The sequence below is a fragment of the Haliotis rubra genome, unplaced genomic scaffold (genome assembly GCF_003918875.1).
Source record: "Haliotis rubra isolate DU_JTF1 unplaced genomic scaffold, ASM391887v1 Scf46, whole genome shotgun sequence".
Classification (NCBI taxonomy): Eukaryota; Metazoa; Mollusca; class Gastropoda; order Lepetellida; family Haliotidae; genus Haliotis; species Haliotis rubra.
Genome location: NW_025767146.1, coordinates 2,917,882 through 2,940,114, shown reverse-complemented (window position 1 = coordinate 2,940,114; position 22,233 = coordinate 2,917,882). Strand labels below are relative to the sequence as shown.

At 44.0% G+C, this 22,233-nt stretch overlaps 1 long non-coding RNA gene across 1 annotated transcript; it reads left to right on the top strand.

Annotated features, from left to right (window-relative positions):
- The first annotated feature begins 20,777 nt into the window (after positions 1–20,777).
- Positions 20,778–21,876, top strand: LOC124290236. Its single transcript, XR_006901862.1, has 2 exons — positions 20,778–21,528; positions 21,622–21,876. It is a non-coding gene; the product is annotated as an uncharacterized LOC124290236 (long non-coding RNA).
- The last annotated feature ends 357 nt before the right edge of the window (positions 21,877–22,233 follow it).

Here is a 22,233-nt window from a genome sequence, read left to right as displayed (position 1 = left end):
TTGTCTGTACCCAGCTCCTCCACATATTGCTGTCGTCAGCCTCCTGTAACCAAGGAGACGGCACCCTGGGTTCCTCCTAACCACCATATGCTACACAGCTCTTTTCTTCCTCTGTAGTTCACTGCATCATCACTAGAGGGCTCTCTTCAAGGGAGATAACCTCATGTTTACAGGACTTTGGGTCCTAGATCCGGTGAATATTGTTGATCGATGTTTTTGTTCCAAGGTTTTGTTTTATTGCAGAATTAAACCGGTTGATTGACAACCCACAGTAGAGAGTCAGAACAACACCAACAAACTTTGTTAATTATTAAACTTTGTTAATTCCATGAGCAACATTTTCTGAGTGTTGTTCCTGCTTGTGTATTGCCATTACTGCACATGACAGTATTTTGTGTACCCTGATTTTAAGGCTATTTATGATGTATATGGTTTTATCATATCGATTGTTAGGTATTCGATTGGCTCCAGCTTAAGTTGTACAGATTTACAGTTACTGGATTAAATAGTTTGATACAACATTATGTCATATTAAAGGGACGTGGTCAGAGTTGCACAGGATATTATGTTATAGGTAATAGAGGATGTATTCATGGTCACTTCTTTTGCCATCTTATTTCTGCTGCAAAGTATGTTTAGTTCAAAAGATAACATACTGAGTGGGACTCAAGATTAGATATTGTTCTGGCACACAAATGTCTTCACAGGGACGCGGAGCATTACCTTACATTCTGTAACTTTCTGGAAAAATATTTTACATATTTATTCAACATTTTTATAGTATTTAACAATTGTTACTATGTATGTTTAATTTAGTTGTTAAGATACTAGCCTACAGCGATGTATAACAGCAATCAAGATGACAAAATTCTGCTCCTCACAGGGATGCCTCACATTTCCTATGCTGAATGTTTAGCGAGGGTGTCATGAGCTGCTGTGGAGTATTTAACCATCTGGCTATTGAATGTCTTTGATCTGCAATATGTTTTGTTATCTTTGAAATATCTGTTACATTCTTGATTGAGACCTTTGTTGGGTGTACCTTTTGTACACTATCTAATATTTTCCTGTGTGTTTGTATATAGAACTCCGAGAAAAAGGATCAAGACTTTGCAACTCTGACCTTGTCCTTAGTTGAAGGTTTTACAGAATGTACTGATGGTGTGCAGACTCTGTCTACACATACATACATCTCAGTCATTATCTGGGATTTTAACATTGGTGTAATTGTTTTCATTGTTACATTAATTCTTTTAATATGGAAATGTCAAAACTATTTTATTTATGACTGTGTTCTTTATTTATTTCATTCATTTTTTCAGAATTGTTTATCCCACTTAGTGCTATGAAATAGTCTTGAGGTATTTATTTTGTTGCTTAGTTACGATCACGTCTCTTTCTGGCCCCACTATGCTGATACCAAAGTATCAGACCGCAACCCGATGTGTGTATGTCAGGATGACATTCCATGTCCGTTATTGGCAGCGGCGGTGGCGGCGGTCAGCTGACACAGTATGCTGTTGCCCTGCACCAGCCTTCCAGTTGTCAACATGTTATGTGGAGCCCTAGTGACTCCAGCGTCATGTCGCTGTAAAGTTTGAACCACAGCAACAATCAGCATTGCTCATAGAAGCCATTTCCTCTAACTGAGCAATATTACTGTCGTATCTCCCAGTCTTTGACATAGACTTAATACAGTGCTCAGATTGCTGGGTGAAACAGCTGCTGTTTCCAGGGATCTCTCAGTATCTTTGCTGGGTGAAACAGTTGCTGTTTCTGGGATCTCTCAGTATCATTGCTTGGTGAAACAGCTGCTGTTTCCAGGGATCTCTCAGTATCTTTGCTTGGTGAAACAGCTGCTGTTTCCGGGGATCTCTCAGTGTCTCTTGCTAAGGGGAGGCTGCAGTTTTTGTCATGTAATTATTTGTCAGCCTTTAACTGACCCTATTGGGAAATTAGAAGTAAATTGTGAAGTGACTGTACATGGCTCTTAGTGCTTCCGTAACTCTTACTTTCAGATAAGCATGTTTTGCTCAGAAAATATTTTTATCATACATTTGAAGCATATAAACCATTTTCTTTGAAGTACAGTTTTTTTTGTTTGAACAAATTTTGCAAAATATGTTAGGTCACACTCAAAGGATCATTTGACAAGACAGTTACACTGTGTCATATCTAGTGCAACATATTACACAGTGTCATATCTAGTGCAACATATTACACAGTGTCATATCTAGTGCTGCATATTACACAGTGTCATATCTAGTGCAACATTACACAGTGTCATATCTAGTGCTGCATATTACACAGTGTCATATCTAGTGCAACATATTACACAGTGTCATATCTAGTGCAGCATATTACACAGTGTCATATCTAGTGCTGCATATTACACAGTGTCATATCTAGTGCAACATATTACACAGTGTCATATCTAGTGCTGCATATTACACAGTGTCATATCTAGTGCAACATATTACACAGTGTCATATCTAGTGCAGCATATTACACAGTGTCATATCTAGTGCTGCATATTACACAGTGTCATATCTAGTGCAACATTACACAGTGTCATATCTAGTGCTGCATATTACACAGTGTCATATCTAGTGCAACATATTACACTGTCATATCTAGTGCAACATATTACACAGTGTCATATCTAGTGCAGCATATTACACAGTGTCATCTAGTGCTGCATATTACACAGTGTCATATCTAGTGCAACATTACACAGTGTCATATCTAGTGCAGCATATTACACAGTGTCATCTAGTGCAACATATTACACAGTGTCATATCTAGTGCAACATATTACAGTGTCATATCTAGTGCAGCATATTACACAGTGTCATATCTAGTGCTACATATAACACTGTCAGTGTTACTGAAACAGTGTCATACGGAGTATCACATGTTACATTTGGCGTGATATCTACTGATAATGTAACACAGTGTGAGGAGTTACTCATTGTGAGATACTGAGTTGTATCCACATGCAACGGTAGATATACAAATTATATCCATGTGTGACATAGTGCTATGTATTGCATGTTGGGGCCCATTAAACTCGGTGTTTCTTGTGTGGCCATTTAGAGCACACTGTCAGGATAACAGTCTCTATTCATTGCACTAATGTGTCCTTGACAAGTTTACAACCAATATAGCAGAGCTAGAACAGTGTCAAATGTTAGGAGAAGTGGCAATAAGAAAGAAACTGTTGTTTATAAATTACTGGTAGAAATGGAGCCAGAGCTTCATGCCTTGTGAGTTGCCTCCCCTGAGCTGTGAGCTGCTTTGCCTGCTCTCCATGACTCCTGGAGCAGTGCTTGTTGATTTGGAACTGTGCCAATTGTCAGTTGGACTCATCGTCTAAGAAGAATGAAGCATAATGTTGTCTTGAAAAACCAAACAAGGCTTCTGATTAAGGCTTTAGAATTGGTGCTGACTCCTGAACCTTGGTAAAGTGATAATATGTACAAGTAGACAAGATGGAGGTGCATGTATCTGGCTGTTCACAGATTTATCAAATGTCAAATACTGACATGGGTTTGTTAAAACAGCTTTGAGGATGTTGTTTATTCATGAAATATCTAAACTGATGTTGTGTAGGTTTTATCACTTGGTTGAGATTCAGTACAATATGGCACTCTATGCATATACTTACATGTTGAGCTGTGGTCCAGGGCTGGCTGACCCTGGTGGTGAGGGTGGCCACAACCCTGAGACCACTGCTCACATTCTTGCAGTATTTCCCTAGCTCTGTGTGACTACTAGTGTCGCCACCTGATGGTCGTGTGTGAATCTCCCTCTTCCCTATGTGAGTAACACACATTAAAGTCTGCATCGTCCTCAACTACATCTCTGTTGTTTGTTTCCTGACATGGATATTCTAGTGGATACAGCCCAGATCCATGGTTTCATCCATGGCACGGATTGGGTGGTCAGATGGTCAGACTCGCTGACTTGGTACACACGTCATCATATCCCAATTGTGCAGATCGATGCTCATGCTGGTGATCTCTGGATTGTCTGGTCCAGACTCAATTATTTACAGACCGCAGTCATATAGCTGGAATACTGCTGAGTGTGATTAAACTCAACTCACTCACCCACTCACTTATCCATGGCCACATGTGAAGAGCTGTTGAGATAAATGGTGTTGTTACTGTGGCTGGCAATGGACACTAAGACACTATGAAAGACAAGGAGTCAGTATGCTGTAGACCAGCCTGCATCCTTGTCACATACTTTTGAATGCCAAAATCTTGAACATTGCATTAAACCTCTCTCTCCCTCGCATGCACGTCGTCATATGAGCGAAATATTCTCAAGCACGAGGTTAAACCCAATTTCACCTCTCTCTCTCTCTCTCTCTCTCTCTCTCTCTCTCTCTCTCTCTCTCTCTCTCTCTCTCTCTCTCTCTCTCTCTCTCTCTCTCTCTCTCTCTCTCTCTCTCTCTCTCTCTCTCTCTCTCTCTGTGTAAACCATATCGGTAAACCACGAGTATTATAAATAGTGTCACGGTATGCTGCCATTCAATCCAAGTTTACTCTCCAAGCTATGAGGAAAACTCGGCGTACTGTGGCATTACACCTACTTCAATGCGCAGGTACGAATTTGATTTACAAAACAGTTTCTCTGTTTCATTGAACGCAGTATTCTGAATACACATCTCCGCATGTTTCAGGCCAACGGTGGTCATAAAACCTCGCATAATCCCCGCGCTCGCTTACGATTTAACTTCTTTAGAAACCTTTCTTGAAAACAATCTTATGAAGGCGGCCAAACGCACGTGTCCGGGCAACCAATCATATCCTCTTATTCCAGCGCACCTGCTAAAGGACGCTACCGGACACGGCCTCCCAGCTCAACACACCGCCCTGGCGAACTGTATTTAATACAGATGACTGACGACCTGCATGTTACATAGTGTCTCCTGTCCTAGGACACGATCTACCGTGGTTTTACCCCGTACTGTTCTATCTGAGGTGGTCACATGCTAGACCCATCCACAACATTTGTGTCCGTGTTGCATAAAGTTCAATTGTATTACAGATAAAGGGCTATATATGTGTTGCATAACGGATGTTCTTCAATCTGAGACCACCCGCTCCTGGATCAGGTCCAACTTCAATCATTTCTCAGGCAAAGTACTGTAATAATGATTGTGTGTTCATTAATTGAGGCGATCGTAAAATATCCCTGGTCGTGAACTACGTATTGGTATCCTAGAAACGGGGGTGACGATAGGTAAGAAATAAGAATGGGTGGATAAGAAGACCGAACGAGTGAGTGGGTATGGTTTTACGCCGCATTTAGCAATATCACGGGGGGGGGGGGACACCAGAAGTGGGCTTCACACATACAAGAAAAAGAAAGGACTAGATTGACAGCAATGAGTGAGTGAGTTACTGTGGAAAATGAAAACGTACAATACTACTGGCTCACAGCAATTTAACGACCTGATCTGATCACTTTAACATTGTAATCATATAATATCACTAATTTATATATTATTTCAATATCGCTGATTTATACCTATTGAGTTTACATATAGAATACGGGGCGGTGGGGTAGCGTAGTGGTTAAAGCGTTCGTTCATCACGCCGAAGACCCGAGTTCGATTCCCCACATGGGTACAATATGTGAAGCCCATTTCTGGTGTCTCCCGCCGTGATATAGCTGGAATATTGCTGAAAGCGGCGTAAAACTAAACTCACTCACTCACTCACATATAGAATACAGATGACCTACACGTAAAGGGTATATGAGATCAGGTATAATAAAGCTGATCTACAAGTACAGAATATACATGCATAATGTAGCTGATCTGCTGCCTCGGGTATAATACAGCTGATCTGCTGCACAGGGTATACAGGTATAATGTAGCTGATCTGCTGCCTAGGTTATAATACAGCTGATCTGCTGCACAGGATATACAGGTATAATGTACCTGATCTGCTGCACAGGGTATACAGGTATAATGTAGTTGATCTGCTGCACAGGGTATACAGGTATAATGTACCTGATCTGCTGCCCAGGATATACAGGTATAATGTAGCTGATCTGCTGCCCAGGGTATACAGGTATAATGTAGCTGATCTGCTGCCCAGGATATACAGGTATAATGTAGCTGATCTGCTGCACAGGGTATACAGGTATAATGTAGCTGATCTGCTGCACAGGGTATATAGGTATAATGTAGCTGATCTGCTGCACAGGGTATACAAGCATAATGTAGCTGATCTGCTGCCCAGGGTATACAGGTATAATGTAGCTGATCTGCTGCACAGGGTATACAAGCATAATGTAGCTGATCTGCTGCACAGGGTATATATGTATAATGTAGCTGATCTGCTGCCCAGGGTATACAGGTATGATGTAGCTGATCTGCTGCCCAGGGTATACAGGTATAATGTAGCTGATCTGCTGCACAGGGTATACAGGTATAATGTAGCTGATCTGCTGCACAGGGTATACAGGTATAATGTAGCTGATCTGCTGCACAGGGTATATATGTATACTGTAGCTCATCTGCTGCACAGGGTATACAGGTATAATGTAGCTGATCTGCTGCACAGGGTATACAGGTACAATGTAGCTGATCTGCTGCACTGGGGAAACATATGAAATGTTGCTCATCTGTTGATGAGCGTATATTTGTACAATTTGGTTGATATACAGGTACAGTAATGTATATCTGCATTATTGTAGCTGCACGTGGAAGGTGTATTTGTATAACTGAGATAAAACTGCACATAGTCGTATAAATATTGATGTCTCTCGCACGTCTGAGGAAAGGCTTATTAGATCACGTCGGCATTTTCCACTAGGAATCTTTGCAGTCTGGCTTTCCAGGCAATTTGCAGGTTAAATTATTAACGCCCGAGAGTCACTTTTACCTCCGGGAAAAACAAAATTCTTTTCATGATATATGTTCCTTTCAGGGTAAAGGAAACCCGTATAAGGTTGTGTAGTAGTCGGTAATGCCATGTTCTTCAGCCCTGATCGTGTTAAAACAACAATCTCAAAGGAGATATTGGGACGTATCTTGGCAATATGGCGACACAACGTCACACGGGAATACATGGACTGCGAAGGGATCTCGGATTAAACTAGGGCGACACAAGAAGCAGCTCAATATGTAGTATTGTCAGGTTCGTGTATATGGCGGACCTTGGCTATAATGTTAACCCCTGGTTTATTCGAATCAGCTTACATTAATTACAGATGGCTGCGAAGTAGCTAAAGTGTTGCTGACTGCCTACAGACAATGCATTAATTACAGGTGTTTATGTTATATACACATGGAAACAAGTATCGCAACATCCCATATTTTTCATACTATCAATATGTTACCATTGATCATAGCAAAGAAACGTATCTGAATCTCAGTTTAACTTACTATCTGGATAAATAATTAAATGTCAAATCTAAATTAAAAAAGAACGAAAAACTGTAATTTATTCAAAGACATGTCAAAATATGGTCTCCCTCAATCACACACTCGTTTACAAATGTATTTTGGTTATCGCAACACCTAATGTATTTCATAGAATCATTATGTTTACATTAAACATAGCAAAGGTACCAAAACCTCAACTTACTAACTGGATAAATTGACCCTGTAGTTAAAACTGCAATGTATTCATAGAAGCAAACACGACAAACAATTGATTCATTTTGTAGTGATGATAACTATGGCGAGGTCTCTTCATTTCCAAGATTCAAATCACATAAGCATCAATAACCGACCACTATGTCAATATCAGGTGTAACATCCGCCAACTGCAATACCTTCTCTAACTCTACTCCTCAATAACCGACCACTATGTCAATATCAGGTGTAACATCCGCCAACTGCAATAGCATCCCTCTACTCTACTCCTCAATAACCGACCACTATGTCAATATCAGGTGTAACATCCCCCAACTGCAATAGCATCCCTCTACTCTACTCCTCAATAACCGACCACTATGTCAATATCAGGTGTAACATCCGCCAACTGCAATACCTTCCCTGACTCTACTCCTCAATAACCGACCACTATGTCAATATCAGGTGTAACATCCGCCAACTGCAATACCTTCCCTGGCTCTACTCCTCAATAACCGACCACTATGTCAATATCAGGTGTAACATCCGCCAACTGCAATACCTTCCCTGACTCTACTCCTCAATAACCGACCACTATGTCAATATCAGGTGTAACATCCGCCAACTGCAATACCTTCCCTGGCTCTACTCCTCAATAACCGACCACTATGTCAATATCAGGTGTAACATCCGCCAACTGCAATAGCATCCCTCTACTCTACTCCTCAATAACCGACCACTATGTCAATATCAGGTGTAACATCCGCCAACTGCAATAGCTTCCTGGCTCTACTCCTCAATAACCGACCACTATGTCAATATCAGGTGTAACATCCGCCAACTGCAATAGCATCCTCTACTACTCCTCAATAACCGACCACTATGTCAATATCAGGTGTAACATCCGCCAACTGCAATAGCATCCCTCTACTCTACTCCTCAATAACCGACCACTATGTCAATATCAGGTGTAACATCCGCCAACTGCAATACCTTCCCTGACTCTACTCCTCAATAACCGACCACTATGTCAATATCAGGTGTAACATCCGCCAACTGCAATAGCATCCCTCTACTCTACTCCTCAATAACCGACCACTATGTCAATATCAGGTGTAACATCCGCCAACTGCAATAGCTTCCCTGACTCTACTCCTCAATAACCGACCACTATGTCAATATCAGGTGTAACATCCGCCAACTGCAATAGCATCCCTCTACTCTACTCCTCAATAACCGACCACTATGTCAATATCAGGTGTAACATCCGCCAACTGCAATAGCTTCCCTGACTCTACTCCTCAATCACTGTATCAGATGTTGAATTTGACGTTGATGCACTGTGTTCCCTTCGTGGCGGAGTGCTTGTTCCAAACATCAGGATTGTGTGCTGGAGCATCTCTCTGACGTATTCTGAGATCTATAATGCTCATATCATGCTCTATGAGATCTAGATCTAGACTCCCGACGGGCCAAGGTAGAGTTGTTACTACCTCTTGACGTAAGAAACCAAAAACGGCACGTGCGCGATGTGGCCAGTATTATCGTCCATGGAGACTTACCAAGATCTGCTGTAAAGCTGTTCAGGCATATAGTAGTTGCTCTGTGCAGGGGATCGTTATCGACGTGTGGTGCAACAACCGTCTCCAAGATGTTGGTAGTGTACCGTTGTCCATTCAGATCTTGTCTAGTCGTCACAAAGTCACGTTTACAATCACGTAAGAGGCACCCCCACACGATCAACGAACCCCTGTCAAAGGGTACTTGCTCCAAGATATTCCGTTATGCATATGCAGTGTTTCTGTGTCGCCAAACACAGCTCGGGCGTCAGGCATAAACAAAAGAAATTCGTCCGACCAGTGGACCCTTCCCCATGACCTCAAATTCCGGTGACGTATAGCTTGACGTCCCATAGGTGACCTGGCTTTATACCCGGCCGATTTTAGGCGATGACGGACCGTGCTGTGGGACGATGAAGAAGCCACTCTGATTTTAACACGCCACTTGCTTCCGAGATGGGCTAAATCATGCTTTGGGGTTGTCAGTCATAGTCGACCTAAATGCTGACGATCCTGAACGTCATTAGTTTGCTGGTGGCCATGGTTTTTGGCCAGTCGGCTGATAGTCGATGGATGACAACAAAAATATCTTGCCATATTCCCCAATGACATGCCAGCATTCCGTATACCAATAACTTACCATCTTTGAGCAGTTGTCAGTTGAGGAGGCCCCATATTTGCTTATCAACGTCGAAATTTATTTTCCAAGTTATCGAGCTGAAGAACAATTTACTGAAACTCGGTATTTGCTTAACGACGGGTATATTTATTGCACCTGATGTTCGCCTTCGATCGAACCAGGTGCATTGATCGTTCCAGGTGCATTGATCGTTCCAGGTGCATTGATCGAACCAGGTGCATTGATCGTTCCAGGTGCATTGATCGTTCCAGGTGCATTGATCGTTCCAGGTGCATTGATCGAACCAGGTGCATTGATCGTTCCAGGTGCATTGATCGAACCAGGTGCATTGATCGTTCCAGGTGCATTGATCGTTCCAGGTGCATTGATCGTTCCAGGTGCATTGGTCGTTCCAGGTGCATTGATCGAACCAGGTGCATTGATCGAACCAGGTGCATTGATCGAACCAGGTGCATTGATCGTTCCAGGTGCATATCTAAAATCAATGAAGGGTCAAAATAATCATACAAACAAACAATATTATGATATGAATATATGGCTGTGAAGGAGTTAAAAATGATAGGTGGTGCGATAATTTCTTCTTCGTGTATATTGCTACAGTGTGCCGTGTGTTCCCGTTATTGACCAGTGGGTCACCTCTCACCTTTTCAACCGGGTCGCGACGGCTCTAGGACTGACTGACTGAGTTTTGGTTTTACACCGCTTTTAGCAATATTCCAGCAACATCACGGCGGGGGACACCAGAAATGGGTTTCACACATTGTACCCATGTGGGGATTCGAACCCGGGTCTTCGGCGTGACGAGCCAACGCTTTAACCACTAGGCTACCCCACCGCCCCTCTCTAGGAAGACTGCTGTGTTCTGTGTCGCTATTCACGGACGTCAACCCGGTGTATCTTCTCAGCTGTATCAGGTGCGTGTGTGCGTGCTTGCGTGTTTCTACTCGTGGACTCTTATAATACTTGGAATTATTCATTTGCAAATTTACACCTATGGATTTTGTTTTTATTGGTTTGTACGACGGAATATGTCCATACATTAACGACTGGATTTATCATGTGGTTGTATGTTTTTCTGTTTAGCAGGATACCTTCAGACTGAGTATTATCAGCAAGTTAATATCAGACCATGAGGTGAGCACCCCGCTCACTCACAACTCCGCTCTCCGACCCAAGGACAGGTGTAGTCGGTGAAGGCTGCTCTCCAACAATGCCCCATCGAGGCAGCGGGTGTTGCACATGACGACGCTGTTAATGCGACGACTGGTGAGGATGTAAGCGACGGTGTCGGCGTGTTATAGCCAACGAACGCCGTAAATTCCCTGTAATGAGAGCTCCACTCGTGCAACGATCATTTCATTTCCCAGGCTGAGGATGTCGGTACACGTGATGAGGGGAAGACGCTGGGCTAATGATCACTCGGCGTCGCTGTTGCTATCACCGAGCGAGCGGCCGCGTCACATAGCCAGCCATCTGATTGAATATCGATTCAGCTCGGGCTGCAGTAACCAGCTGATTTGTCAGCTGACTGGCCACAGAAAAGAGTTATCCCCCTTTGTATGAACTTCCCATCTCATGTCTGTCTGGCAAGTGTGTTTACTCCGAGACCAGGCATTCAAGGAGGTGATGCAGACAACAAATTATTATTTCGATAGTTAACAAATAGGACAGGTTTTGAACTTTCTTAGACAAAATCACTTTGTCCACACTATCCCCAAAGAACTATGTGTAAAATATCATGACGAGACATGAGACCAGACTCCTCAACCCCCAACGATGCCCGTCATCTCGCCTAGCTCAGTCAGACCCATACACACTCCCGTCAGAGACAACCTGACAATGTCCACAGTGCCATTCAGCCAAGGTAGTAACCCTTGGTACCAAATGGGAGCCTACACCCGGTCAAAGGTCACAGGAATATCATTATATTGAGGGAACCCCGCAATGGTCGCCAGTAGATGTCCAGTCGGATCCTGTAATGCCAAATCTCGGCGTGTCTAGTGTTGACCGTTTCTAATAAACGCCATGTTGTAGGTATGTAGGTGCTACGTGCACGTCATCAGGGTGCTGCTCAAGCTTACATCAAACATTATCAGCCAATCGCTCGATCGATCTCTGGCTGCAGCGGCCCATGGGTGTTCTTGATTGGAGCTGCTAGCCTCTTACACACTGGCAGCTCGAGTGTCCAATCAGGTCCTCCTGGCTGTCACGCAGGGTGAGTGAGGGGATGGGTGAGTTTAGTTTTACGCCCAACTCAGCAATATTCCAGCTATATGGCGGCAGTCTGTAAATAATCGAGTCTGGACCAGACAATCCAGTGATCAACAGCATGAGCATCGAACTACGCATTTGGGAACCGATGACATGTGTCAACCAAGTCAGCAAGCCTGACCACCCTATCCCGTTAGTCGCCTCTTACGACAAGCATGGGATACTGAAGATCAATTCTAGCCTGGACCTTCAGGGGTCGCATGGTGAGTCAGTGGATGGATGAGTGGGTGAGGTGGATACATGAGTGAGGTGGACGAGGTGGATTGTGGGTGAGGTGGATGGGTGAGCGAGGTGGATTGTGGGTGAGGTGGATAGGAGTGAAGTAGAATGGTGAGTGAGGTGGATGGGGGTGAGGTAGATGTGTGAGTGAGGTGGATTGTGGGTCAGGTGGATGGGTGAGCGAGGTTTGCACACTATTGAGAAAAGAAGAGGTGCACACTTCATTTTCAATGGTCATTTAACAAACTTTCAGCACAAAGGGGGGGGGGGGGGGGCGAGCCCGGCACCCCCCTCTGGATCCGCCTATGACCATTACTTACATTCATCGTTAAAACACAACAGAACATTTCGTTCCCGCTATTACTGTAACTTTCACTACTCACTGCTCATACGCAGATAAATTACAGTCGTTCATAAAAACCTTCATTAATCGGTCAATACCAATGATGTAAATGTGTGTTACGTCAATTTTGACAAAAAGACAAGTTATTACCTGCCCTTGTCAGAGAGAGTTCTCTATCTTTCCGGTTACTCGATTCCAAGAAATAGGACTCGATTCCAGCTGTACCCGACCCTGATTCGAATACCCGAGTACCCGTCCCAGCCCTACTGCAACAGACTCATCACCGGCATAGTGGCCAACATAATGACATGGCCATCAACAGCTGGCACAAGTCCACGGGGACACACTTACACAGCAGGCACAAGTCCACGGGTACACACTTACACAGCAGGCACAAGTCCACGGGTACACACTTACACAGCAGGCACAAGTCCACGGGGACACACTTACACAGCAGGCACAAGTCCACGGGGCACACATACACAGTAGGCACAAGTCCACGGGGACACACGTACACAGCAGGAGCAAGTCCACGGGGACACACTTACACAGCAGGCACAAGTCTACGGGGACACACTTACACAGCAGGCACAGGTCCACGGGACACACTTACACAGCAGGCACAAGTCCACGGGGACACACTTACACAGCAGGCACAAGTCCACGGGGACACACTTACACAGCAGGCACAAGTCTACGGGGACACACTTACACAGCAGGCACAGGTCCACGGGACACACTTACACAGCAGGCACAAGTCCACGGGGACACACTTACACAGCAGGCACAGGTCCACGGGACACACTTACACAGCAGGCACAAGTCCACGGGGACACACTTACACAGCAGGCACAAGTCCACGGGGACATACTTACACAGCAGGCACAATTCCAAGGGGACACACTTACACAACAGGCACAAGTCCACGGGGACACACTTACACAGCAGATACAAGTCCACGGGGGCACACGTACACAGCAGGCACAAGTCCACGGGGGCACACGTACACAGCAGGCACAAGTCCACGGGGACACACGTACACAGCAGGAGCAAGTCCACGGGGGCACACTTACACAGCAGGCACAAGTCCACGGGGACACACTTACACAGCAGGCACAAGTCCACGGGGACACACTTACACAGCAGGCACAAGTCCACGGGGACACACTTACACAGCAGACACAAGTCCACGGGGACACACTTACACAGCAGGCACAAGTCCACGGGGACACACTTACACAGCAGGCACAAGTCCACGGGGACACACTTACACAGCAGGCACAAGTCCACGGGGACACACTTACACAGCAGGCACAAGTCCACGGGGACACACTTACACAGCAGGCACAAGTCCACGGGGACACACTTACACAGCAGGCACAAGTCCACGGGGACACACTTACACAGCAGGCACAAGTCCACGGGGACACACTTACACAGCAGGCACAAGACCACGGGGACACACTTACAAAGCAGGCACAAGTCCACGGGGACACACTTACACAGCAGGCACAGGTCCACGGGACACACTTACAAAGCAGGCACAAGTCCACGGGGGCACAGTTACATAGCAGGCACAAGTCCATGTGGAAACACTTACACAGCAGGCACAAGTCTATTTGGACACACTTACACAGCTGGCACAAGTCCATGTGGACACACTTGCACAGCAGACACAAGTCTATGTGGACACACTTACACAGCAGGCACAAGTCTAAGTGGGCACACTTACACAGCAGGCACAAGTCCACGGGGACACACTTACACAGCAGGCACAAGTCCACGGGGACACACTTACACAGCAGGCACAAGTCCACGGGGACACACTTACACAGCAGGCACAAGTCCACGGGGACACACTTACACAGCAGGCACAAGTCCACGGGGACACACTTACACAGCAGGCACAAGACCACGGGGACACACTTACACAGCAGGCACAAGTCCACGGGGACACACTTACACAGCAGGCACAGGTCCACGGGACACACTTACAAAGCAGGCACAAGTCCACGGGGGCACAGTTACATAGCAGGCACAAGTCCACGGGGACACACTTACACAGCAGGCACAAGTCCACGGGGACACACTTACACAGCAGGCACAAGTCCACGGGGACACACTTACACAGCAGGCACAAGTCCACGGGGACACACTTACACAGCAGGCACAAGACCACGGGGACACACTTACACAGCAGGCACAAGTCTATGTGGACACACTTACACAGCAGGCACAAGTCTAAGTGGGCACACTTACACAGCAGACACAAGTCTTATGGGCACACTTACACAGCAGACACAAATCTATGTGGACACTCTTATGGAACACTTTCATTCGTGTGTCCCCTTTTTCGTTTCCTGAAGTGGAACTAACCTAATTCAACATTATTGTTCAAAATATTAGTTTGTCATGGGAAAAGTGATCATTCTGTTCAACCTCAAATAATTTGAGCAAGTGAGCAAGACATTGTGTGCTTTCATTACTGTGACTGGGTGCGTGTACATGGCCTTATAAGTTGAAGGTGCATCAGGAGGGCAAAGAGTAGGCTCTGTTTGGCAGTGGACTGACAACAAATTTATCTTACCGCTGTGTTTATCATATACATGTACCACAATTTGAAAACAAACAGATTTATGCGAAGGATAATAGTGTCACCACATTGCCCACGTAGCAACAACCCACATTTTGTTTATGCTTAGGCTCTGTGCAACATGTACATCTAAAGTCGTTGTTAACACACAATCTACTGTGTATATTGTTTCGCTGTAAGGAGCTACAACTCTTGATATTGCAGCAAATTGCCTGGTGCCCTGATGACGGGGTGCATTTTTCACAGTTGTTCACAACTCTAGCGGGGTACATTGAAATTCATATACCGTTATTGACAAATGAATATCGCGTGTATTGCGTGTGGCGAGTTAAAACATCGGCAACCATACATGTATAGCTATAACAGACTGGTTTAGGGGAGGCAAGTCTTTTGAGGGATGTTTGAAACACCTGTAATTAGCGGACAGGTGCAACATGTTGTCACAAACCACAACGTGTGCGCTTGGTGATAATTATATGGGATGGGCAACTTCATTATTATCACTGCAGTTGTAACCTTTGGCAACAGAGAGATATTATAACAGTAAAATGCAATCATATTAACGGCACCAGAAACAACCAGCTAACCTGTGGTTAATCAATATGTTGGATATAGCGTTTAATCAATTTGAAAAATAAATAAACAGGCAATATTATCTGAACTTATGTAACTGCAGAAAATGAAGTATTTTGAAATGTATAGCTAAACGAAAGAATAAGCAAAAGCGTATTTGATTATAAAAGAAGTTTGGAAGCCTCCACCGTCCAATTATACACACAGACTGCTTGTGTTAATCTTCAGTTTCCGAGTTCATAAATACGGACTGCTTTTTGATAACCCGCAATCAACACGTGACGCTTGAGTCTTTTGGTCACGTGACAAACTTGTAGCACATGTGTGCACGACATCTGTATTTGATGTACTCGATACGAAGCGTGAAACACACTGGGCTCCCTGCGGCTGATGCTGGATTCAATCTGGTCACGTACGGTCTGTCACATACATTGAGGCTGTCACCGTAGGCTGTCACGACACCGCTCCACGACACACGACACACCGCCCAATGCAGTTCGTCTCACCCTGTCTGCAGGCCAACACGGTCTGCTCAGGGTTTCCCCCATGTGACATTGCCAATACTGGCCGTGTCGGGTCATGTGACATTGCCAATACTGGCCGTGTCGGGTTATGCGACATTGTCAATACTGGCCGTGTCGGATCATGTGACATTGCCAATACTGGCCGTGTCGGGTCATGTGACATTGCCAATACTGTCCGTGTCGGGTTATGCGACATTGTCAATACTGGCCGTGTCGGATCATGTGACATTGCCAATACTGGCCGTGTCGGATCATGTGATATTGCCAATACTGGCCGTGTCGGGTCACATATTGTAACATACTGTTTCTGTGATATACAGTCACATAGGACACATATTGTAAAATGTTATCGCTTTGTAAACTGGCATACGCGGTCTCGCACGTTGCGGCCATTACTGTGTACTGCCACACATTGTCACACTCCATCACACATTTTCTTTCTCAATCACACATTGTAGACACATTGTCACTCTCCATCACATATTGTAGAACACCATCACACATTGTCACTCTCCATCACATAATGGAGAACACTATCACACATTGTCACTCTCCATCACATAATGTAGAACACCATCACACATTGTAGAACACTATCACACATTGTCACTCTCCATCACATAATGTAGAACACTATCACACATTGTCGCTCTCCATCACATAATGTAGAACACTATCACACATTGTCACTCTCCATCAAACATTGTAGAATACTATCACACATTGTTACTCCCCATCACACATTGTAGAACACCATCACACATTGTCACTCTCCATCACATATTGTAGAACACCATCACACATTGTCACTTTCCATCACATAATGTAGAATACTATCACACATTGTCACTCTCCATCACATAATGTAGAATACTATCACACATTGTCACTCTCCATCACATAATGTAGAACACCATCACACATTGTAGAATACTATCACACATTGTTACTCCCCATCACACATTGTAGAACACCATCACACATTGTCACTCTCCATCACATAATGTAGAACACCATCACACATTGTAGAACACTATCACACATTGTCACTCTCCATCACATAATGTAGAACACTATCACACATTGTCACTCTCCATCACATAATGTAGAACACTATCACACATTGTCACTCTCCATCACATAATGTAGAATAATATCACACATTGTCACTCTCTATCACATAATGAAGAACACTATCACACATTGTCGCTTTCCATCACATAATGTAGAACACTATCACACATTATCACTCTCCATCAAACATTGTAGAATACTATCACACATTGTTACTCCCCATCACACATTGTAGAACACCATCACACATTGTCACTCTCCATCACATAATGTAGAATACTATCACACATTGTCACTCTCCATCACATAATGTAGAATACTATCACACATTGTCACTCTCCATCACATAATGTAGAACACCATCACACATTGTAGAATACTATCACACATTGTTACTCCCCATCACACATTGTAGAACACCATCACACATTGTCACTCTCCATCACATAATGTAGAACACCATCACACATTGTAGAATACTATCACACATTGTTACTCCCCATCACACATTGTAGAACACTATCACACATTGTCACTCTCAATCACATAATGTAGAACACTATCACACATTGTCACTCTCCATCACATAATGTAGAACACCATCACACATTGTAGAATACCATCACACATTGTTACTCCCCATCACACATTGTAGAACACCATCACACATTGTCACTCTCCATCACATAATGTAGAACACTACCACACATTGTCACTCTCCATCACATAATGTAGAATAATCTCACACATTGTCACTCTCTATCACATAATGAAGAACACTATCACACATTGTCACTCTCCGTCACACATTGTAGAACACCATCACACATTGTAGAACACCATCACACATTGTAGAATACTATCACACATTGTAGAACACCATCACACATTGTCACTCTCCATCACATATTTTAGAACACAATCACATATTGTAGAACACCATCACACATTGTCACTCTCCATCACACTTTGTAGAACACCATCACACATTGTAGAACACCATCACATATTGTCACTCTCCATCCCATATTGTAGAACACCATCACACATTGTAGAACACCATCACATATTGTAGAACATCATCACATATTGTCACTCTCCATCACACTTTGTAGAACACCATCACACATTGTAGAACACCATCACACATTGTCTCTCCCCATCACATATTGTAGAACACCATCACACATTGTAGAACACCATCATATTGTAGAACACCATCACACATTGTCTCCCTCCATCACATATTGTAGAACACCATCACACATTGTCTCTCCCCATCACATATTGTAGAACACCATTACATTGTAGAACACCATCATATTGTAGAACACCATCACACATTGTCTCTCCCCATCACATATTGTAGAACACCATCACATATTGTCACTCTCCATCACACTTTGCAGAACACCATCACACATTGTCTCTCCCCATCATATATTGTAGAACACCATCATATTGTAGAACACCATCACACATTGTCTCTCCCCATCACATATTGTAGAACACCATCACATATTGTAGAACACCATCACACATTGTAGAACACCATCACATATTGTAGAACACCATCACATATTGTAGAACACCATCACATTTTGTAGTACACAAGCACACATTGTAGCACACCATCACACACTGTAGAACACCATCACACATTGTAGAAAACCATCACACACTGTAGAACACCATCACACATTGTAGAACACCATCACATATTGTAGAACACCATCACACATTTTCAAACTCCATCACACATTCTAGAATATCATCGCACATGTAAAAAAAAAGATGTTACATGCCGTTCTACACACTGTCGCAGTTGACAATAGAGTCGAATACCTTTACACTGACAGTCTCACTCGTCAACACAACACTCACTTATAGTAACAATGATTCACTCAATAAACTATCATTTCATGGTTTGATGAGACATTGCGTTTATTGCCAGTATTGCAGAACGTCAGCTGGTGTCCAAACTCTAAATATGGCCAGTAGAGGTCGTGGCTGGCCATCGCGTTGTGGACTAAATGATGATTATATGAATGAACAACTCAGTCGAGCTCCTTCTCTAGGAAACGGACTACTGGTCTCTTTTTCATTCAAACGTTCATCTTTGTTGAATGTCCACTGATAGTGATCTCTAGTCGTTGCGGAAGCATTAACGTTTTCCCGTTGTCGTGCTAGTCAACAACCCAATCGCTATCTGCGATCTGTTCCTCACTGAGCTGTTGAAAGGAACTACAGCTTCACAGACAGGGAAAGCAACACAAGAGTTTCTATACATGATATAAAATCTGAACATTTCACATCAAAAGAGTCCCAAAAGCAGGAAATCAGTAGCCTGACCCATGTTTGCTTCACATACAAACAATTAACACACTTGTGGTTTGTTTCTGCATTCTGTTCACTACAGAACGCTGTCACTTAGGAGTTTGACTAGGCTAACGCTTAGTCCCTAAATATATATAATTTTGATTGTAACAAATAAACTCATTTAAATTGAAAAGGAGCCCCAGGGAAAGCATTGGGGAAATCTAGACTTGTTTCATTTAGGCTTTAGCATTACAGGTAGGGCAATGCTGTCGGTAAAATAATAGGGTTCAGGGACTGTGAGACAGACCAAAGTTTGACGTGCAACCCGATGTTCAGTACTGGGACAGTTCCGCCTTTCTATAAGAGTCGTTTTGAGAAGTTACGTGTGTTTTGTAATGTTCCCAGCCAGTCAGTAGCTCGTCTTCACACATTGATTTTCTTCACAGGTAGGAACGAGCGCTCTTGACGCCTAATGGTGCCGTATTGCTAGCACAAGGAACAATTAGCTGAGCCTACAGACGTGAACACTAAGTGTGGTAAATCTATCACGAATCTATAGACTCAGTCCAACTTCACAAGTACTGACTTGGTCGGTGGTCTGTAAATACTCCAGACCAGACAATCCGGTGACTGACATCATGTGTATGCGTGTGCCACGAGATCACACATTCCGTGTTCTGTGAACAGTTTATTGTATTTGACCCCGACAACTTCGTCACACAAGGATACCATATGAATGTTACCTCTTGTGCTTGCTAGGGCTCCACGAATATGGAGACTATGAATGAAGGTCTAAGGTGTATATTTACAAAAGAAACGTTCAACATTCAATGCCATCAGTACATTTTCTGTGTTAACCTTTGTTGGCATTTGAAAACCTGTCCGTGGGATTTTACCTTCATTCAATCCTGGCTAACTTACAAATGCGCAATTTCTTCTCCAGCATATGTAAATGGTAACATGGTGGCTGTATAACGGGACTCTCTCAACCCACAACACAGCTGCGGTATGCATACATTGCTCCGTCCGTCCTCCCCCCTCCAGCGCCACTCCCTCTTCCCACAGCCCTCCCCCGCCCCAATTCACTCTCACTATCTGCCGCAACCCGTGGCATAGCTCCTTATCGTTGCATACTGCACGGTAGACTTGCAAAAGTCGCTTATAGAACTGACTGTATACCCACAACCCTGAGGCTCACCTGTTGACAGACGGCACAGGTGGGACAAGCAAAAAGAGGAACACCGGTGAAAGTACTGGAAGGATACGGTACATATGATTAACTCGCTCCTACTGAATTACCCCGAGCTGCATGTCAGTGGTCGAGCCAGTCTATGTTCAGTGAGATCAGAACAAGTTGCAATGACACTTACATCCTGGATGCCCTGCTGAGTCGTCTGCTACGGTCTATTTTGAGGACTGCAGCAGAAGCGAGATCGTCTTCCGCCGGGGCTTGCTTTCTAACCTGTGTAATTGTCTGTGTGGTGTTGTAATGGTGCACGCCTCAGGACGACAGGGGGGGGGGACCGCTGCAGGAACAAGTGGCTGAACACATGCATAGGGGCAGCAATGTATTCACCACCTGAACATACAAGTCGCTACTGACGCTCAGCGTTCTATCTCCTATATTCTCCTCGTATCTGCAGCGCCATCGTACACAATTACGCAGCGTCAATATTTAGATAGGTAGAGAGCGTTGTGCATCAACTCTCCCTGCAGTGAATGTAGATAGGTAGAGAAGGTTGTGCAGCAGCTCTACCTGCAGTGAAGGTAGACAGACACAGAGTGTTGTGCATCAACTCTATCTGCAGTGAAGGTAGAGAGGTAAAGAATGTTGTGCATCAACTCTATCTGCAGTGAAGGCAGACATGTAGAGAAGGGTTGCACACCAGCTCTGTCTGCAGTGAAGGTAGATAGGTAGATAATGTTGTACAGCACTTCAATCTGCAGTGAAGGTAGATATGTAGAGAATGTTGTGCATCAACTCTGTCTGCAGTGAAAGTAGCTAGGTAGAGAATGTTGTACAGCACTTTAATCTGCAGGGAAGGTAGATATATTTCAAGTGTTGGCATTTTGCTGGACTGCTGCAATTCCTGTTCATTGTTATGTTAACGACCTAATAACTGTGCGTTATAAATGCGACATGCGTTGCAGATTTGATTTCCTGCTGTTCTTATCATGTCTTGTTGACTTAGTTTAGTTATTGTTTGGACTTTCCCCAAGGAAGTACGTGGTTCAAGTCTAGCCTGTTTACTCACCTTCTCAATAGTCACAAGGAAGTACGTGGTTCAAGTCTAGCCTGTTTACTCACCTTCTCAATAGTCACAAGGAAGTACGTGGTTCAAGTCTAGCCTGTTTACACACCTTCTCAATAGTCACAAGGAAGTACGTGGTTCAAGTCTAGCCTGTTTACTCACCTTCTCAATAGTCACAAGGAAGTACGTGGTTCAAGTCACACCTGTTTACTCACCTTCTCAATAGTCACAAGGAAGTACGTTGTTCAAGTCTAGCCTGTTTACTC